Below are 6,000 nucleotides of genomic sequence, written 5' to 3'. Positions count from 1 at the left end.
CCTAGAATCAGCTGAAACTCAGCATCAGGGGATTGAGAAAAACTTCTCAACGAAAAGGGGGAAGAGTGAAATGAGACAAGATAAGTATCAATGGCTGAGAGATTCCAAACAGAGTCAAGAGGTTATCCTGGAGGTTATTCTTATGCATTAAGTAGATATCACCTTGTTGTTCAAGATGTAGCAGAGAGGCTGGAAGGAACTGCCTGAAAATGTAGAGCTATGTTCCAATAGCCATGTTTCTTGATGATCATTGAACAATGATATAGCTTTCACAATGAGACTCTGTGAATGTAAAAACCTTGTGTCTGATGCTCCTTTTAGCTACTATATCAACAGAAGAGTAGAACATATGGAATAAAAATAAATAGTAGGGGGAACAAATGTTAAAATAAATTTAGTTTGAAATGCTAGTGGTAAATGAAAGCGAGGGGTAAGGGGTATGGTATGTATAATCTTTTTTTTTCTCTGTTATCGTTTTATTTCTTTTTCTGTTGTCTGTTTATTTCTTTTTCTAAATCGATGCAAATGTTCTAAGAAATGATGAATATGCAACTATGTGATGATATTAAGAATTACTGATTGTATATGTAGAATGGAATGATATTTTAATGTTTTGTTTGTTAATTTTTTTAATTAATAAAAAAAGTTAAAAAAAAAATTATCAGGTGCAGGAGACCCGGGTTCAATTCCGGGACCATGCACCACCACCACCCCCAAAAAAAATTATCACAAAATTCCTTTTATTGGAGGTTAAAAAAATCTCTTTGTTTTCATAATATCCTAAAATTACAAACAATCTTAAGAGTACATTGACTATCAAGTTCTGGAAAATATACTGCAATTGTTCTGTAAAGAAGGATTTTATAAAACTTAACAGTAGCTAACTTTTCTTATGTAAAGAAGGATTTTATAAAGAAAAGAGTTATGGGCCCCATCAGGCTAAAACAACCCGGGACTTCCCAGGGGCGGTTATCTGCTGCCTTTGTTATGCAAGGTTTTCTGCTGCCTTGATTATGCAAGGTTGTAACTGCCGGAGAAAGTTTATCTAAGAATGCAACTGAGAAGGTTGAGTAAGGGAGTTTTGCACGAGACAGCTGCTTCTTGCAAGAAGCAGCTCCCATGACTCATGCGCGAAAAATGTTTGTTATCTGCTTCTTGCAAAATGTTCGTTATCTACTTCCTGCATAAAGCAGAACCTGTAACTAATGTTCAACCCTCAAACCCCACACCCTTATCCTGGCCCTCAAAAGGCTTCCCAAAACCCAGGTTCGGGGCTCTCTGTTCCTGCGTGTTCAGTGAGCCCCACGCATGTGTGGTAAATAAACCCCTTGCGTGTTGCATGAGAGAACGTCTCTTGGAGTCTTCCTTTGCGTGGCAAAACTCTCGAATTCTCGCATTCTTACAGTTCAATTTGTCCCATGCCTCTAAATCCAGGAAAACTTTTCCATAACTCTCCAGGTCCTTTCATTTTACTTACTGTAATTTAGCAATCAGATCTTATTCAATTAATCCTATCCCAAGGCTATCCATATTTTAATAATGATCTGATTACTATGGTTGCCACTGTAAATGTATTACTGGAAAAAAATAATTTTACCAAACATGGCTTATTCCATACCATTTTTTCTATGCCTACGTTTTCTGATCTCCAGGCAGGGTTGAAAGAATTCTAAACCACACTTCCCCCATCTTCCTGCACCCAGCCTTTTCCTCATAGTTGCCCAACATGTGTAAGCCCTTGAGGCAGGGATAGGTGGGACAGAAAAAAATGAGGTCTGGTCTGTTGAACTTGGTTTTAAAAATTTTAAATGAGGGCAGTGGGATTTGAGAGTTTCTACATCCTTCATGTAATAATTATTAGATTGATTTCACTTAAATCTGTGACCTGGACAATTGGAAAAGGTCTTTGCCTTTTGTAGAGGCAACCCTCTGACAACCTTCTGCTGCCTTAGGGAAATTCCAGGGGCAGTTTGTTTCTTATGTCCAGGTTTGTTTACAGTAAATACAACAGCTAAGGTTTCAATTCCTGTTGCCCAGAGGTTTTTTGTTTCTTTGTTTGTTTTTTCTTTGTCCCTCTTCTGGGACTCCAGGGGTACTAATTTTTATATAAAAGTGCTTATTTATCTTTAAGCAATTCAAAGGGAGCTATACAAATTTTTTTGTTAATTTGCTATTGCCATCCAGAGGTCTGAGCATATATATGCATTGAGCAGGCAGACAGACACAAATAGAAAGTTGGTCACACGAAACAGAAACACAGAAATACTTTCAAGAAGGACAAATAAAGGATTGAATATACATGATCTTATCCCATTTTTGCCGTTTTGCGGAACAATTATAGAGCCACTCACAGCCCATTTCTCCCATGATTCCAAATCATATTGTGGTCAAATTGTATTACAGAAATAAACCTTTTCCACATAAGACTCATAACTAAAATCTTCCCAGTTTTTCAATAAAGCCCTAAAGTCCCCCTTTTAAAGAATTTCTGTAATCAGTAACCCATTAGGAACACTTGACCTATACAAATGCAGTAAGACATCAACTAAAAAAATACCTAACACTTGTATGTAAATAACACACCCATTAATAACTAGAACAAATGCACCAACTAACAATCAAACAGGCATTAAACACTTACTATTTCTAAGTAGCACACTGATTAACAATTAAACAAGCATTAAACACTTACTTTGTGTAGGTAACACACCGCTTAGCAGTTAAACAGACATACTTAAGTACCAACAATTCATGGTTGTCTGATTTATTTTCCAAGAGTACACTCAACCAGACAAATGAATTTGTAGAGGGAAGTCATTGCCCTCCCCACTACATGAGACGTGACATCCAAGAATGAAAGTCCCCTTGGCAGCGTGGGAGATGACTCCAAGGGATGAGCTTGGCCCTGGCACTATGAGATCAACAATGCCATCCTGAACAAAAGGCAGAAAAGAAGTGTAACAAGTAAGGTTTCAGTGGCTGAGAGAGTTCAAATAGAGTCAAGAGGATATTTGGAGGTCACTCTTATGCAAGCTTCGGTTAGACATTGCTACCTATCATATTTGCCAAACCCCAACCAAAACCATTCCTGCCAATCCTAAAGAACACCTAGATGTTATATAAGATTCTACAAAAGTTTCATGCACTAGGATTACTTTCCAGAAGCCTACCGCTTCCAGATGGGTCCCTGGACCAGATAAACCCTGAAGTGCAGAGGGGTCAGCCTCTCTAGAACATCAACTAGTTTTATCCCCCTATTCCATATTATTGACAGCCCCTTCCAACATGAAAAAGTTAGAATGGGCATAGCCCAAATACCCCTAAAGAGTGGGAGAAAGATCAAAAGTGATGGTGAAGTTGCATAGAGAAAGTAGATTTAACAAATGTGTATGATTCCTGAATCATTACATTGATATTTCTTTTAGTCTCCAGTATCTTAGAGCAGCTAGAAGCAAGAACCTAAAATTGTGGAATTATAACATACCAAACTCTGAAATCTGTTCTACAATTAATTGTTGTGCTGCGCTTTCAAATTTATTGCTTTTTTTTGCATATATGTTATTTTTTACCAAAAAAAAAGTGATTGTGGTGATTAAAAAAAAATTAGGGCAGGGTTTTAAACCGTGTACGGCCCAACATGGGTCAGGGCCTCAAAACCCGTACAGAATGTACTCAGAAAACAGAAAGGTGCAGCTTTCAGAGCAAGGAGCAATGGGGATTGTTCTGGAAGCGGGACCTGCCATACTAACTTCCTGATCTACTTTTACCCTGATGACCCACTCACCCAGTTAGACGGCTGGACTTGGAACTGGAGACAGTTTCTCTCTTTGAAGCTTTTTAAGGCACCAAAGGGTCTGGAGTGCCAACAGAACCGAAAAACCCAATTGCCACAAATGCCTTGTTTACTGCATTTACGTGCTCAGCTGGGGCTCAAGACTCCTTAGGGGCAGTTCCACTCCTTAGGAATCTTTGTCCCATCTAGGGGTCACCAAATTGTTACCGGACAAAGGTGATGTTTCTTTGCCCAGTGTGCTCAATGCAAGGTGCTAGACGGGAGAGCAGATGGCCTATCAGTCCAAAAGTCTGTCTCCCCACACTGCAGTAATTCTGATAGTTTTCTACTTTCAAATGATGGGCAGGTTTTAGATAATGAGCACACTGGCTTCAGATAATGTAATTAGAGGTGATCAAATTATTAAGCATGTGCAGATTGATTACAGAATTATGTAAGAAAATGGCGGCTTTAATATGAAGATGGGTGTGATTTTAAGTATTATAATGAGGTCTAGGTGACTTGCAGGTTAAAGTCTAAGCTACTGCACATGTCAGACAGGCCCATTTTGGTTAGATCCAGCTTTGGTTATCATGATAACTTTGGACTTGGGGTGGGTTAGTTCTGGACTGACCCAAGGCCCTTCATTAATAAACATCAGGGGCTGTCCTTAGTGATCACAAGGCACCAAAGTCAAAGTTGAAAAACTAGATAAAATGGGTATGAGTGAGGGTCAGTCACAAAGTTTTTACAATCACTAGGGCCCAAGATAAAGACTATCCAATCACTATCAGAGATCAAGGCAGCTGGATTACAGTTCAGAGATTTCAGATATTTCTGTCTGTCCAGTTCAATATACCAGAAAGCAAAAAGGAGTATCTGTGAAATGGTTCAGCAGCCATCATCATCCCTGAAATCCTAACTTCTCAGTTATAAGATCTCATTCCTCCTCTAGAGAGTCGAAACTCTCCAGGGCCCTTCCCCCCCCACCCCCAAGCCCTCAAGGCCCTTATCATCTGCCCCCACTCTCTCCCCTCATCTCTACATGCACCTCTCCTACAACTCTGCCCCCTTGCAACTCTCCAACCACACCAGCCTCTGAACAGATCACACTTGCTCCTGCCTTAATCCTCTGGGTCTCTACGGTTCCTGCTCCCTGGAGTGCTCTCCCCCAGGGATCCACTTGGCAAACCTCCTCCCTGCAATATAATACTGCAATCTGCACCCCCCACACACACACACACATACCTACAGGCCAGTGCTCCTGATTCCTCTTACCTCTCTCTTTTTCTCTTCCCCCATAGCATTCATCCCTAAATAATTCACTTATTTGCTATGTGTTTTTTTGCGATCTCTCCTCACTAGGAAGTTCCAGTAGGGCAGGGTGTATTTTACCCAGTGATGTATTCTAAGTGCCTAGAACTGTGTCTGGTGTATAACAGGTGCTCAGTATCTATCTGTTGAATTTATAAAACGACCCTCCTTTGCTCCTTCGGGCTGAGCTTGGTTGAAAAGTTTCTGGATAGAGTTGTTATGGCCCCCAGGACCAGAAACTCCCCCCAGATAAGAGAAAGAAGGCCCAGACAAAATTCAGCCAACCCTGTGAAGCTTTCAGCCAGACTTCCCTCCCAGCAGGTTTCCCATCTCCTCATCTGCAACCTCCCCAGGCTGAAGTGTAACTGTTGATCATTTAAATGATAAAAAGGAAAAGGAAATGGAGAGGGGCAGTCCCTGGAGGGGGGGGGTGTGTGTGTGAAAAAGGCACCTTGAATACCTGTTTGTAGTCTCAGGACCCACCTGTCTCTGGAATGAGGAAGCCCCTCTCCTAGCTGGGTTGAGGCAGAGAGGTAGAGTAAAGGGAAGGAGGTGGCAGAATGGAGCTGCATTCTTGCTGGTTTTGTCCTCATCTTCTCTAAGGGAAGGCTCAAGCTGAATCATAAGCCATTAGATAGAGTTGAACAGAATTTGGGTCACTGCTGTGAACCCGGCCCTCGCTCTCTACCCAAAACCTACCAAGGGGAAATCCATTCTTCTATTTTATAAAGCAAAGAACTGAGGTTGAGTGGGAGGGTGGGAAGAGACCCGGCCTATCGAAAGCACTCTCCAGAGTAACGGTGTAGGTAGAACTGGGGCCCTAGATTCTGACCTCAAACCCTGAAGTATGTCCCACCTCCCTGGCAATCTTCCATCCCTCACCAAAGCCTCCCTCCTCTGTGCAGGCAGTGCAG

This window comes from Tamandua tetradactyla, chromosome 10 (genome assembly GCF_023851605.1).
Source record: "Tamandua tetradactyla isolate mTamTet1 chromosome 10, mTamTet1.pri, whole genome shotgun sequence".
In the NCBI taxonomy this organism is placed as follows: domain Eukaryota; kingdom Metazoa; phylum Chordata; class Mammalia; order Pilosa; family Myrmecophagidae; genus Tamandua; species Tamandua tetradactyla.
This window is presented reverse-complemented; position numbering follows the sequence as displayed.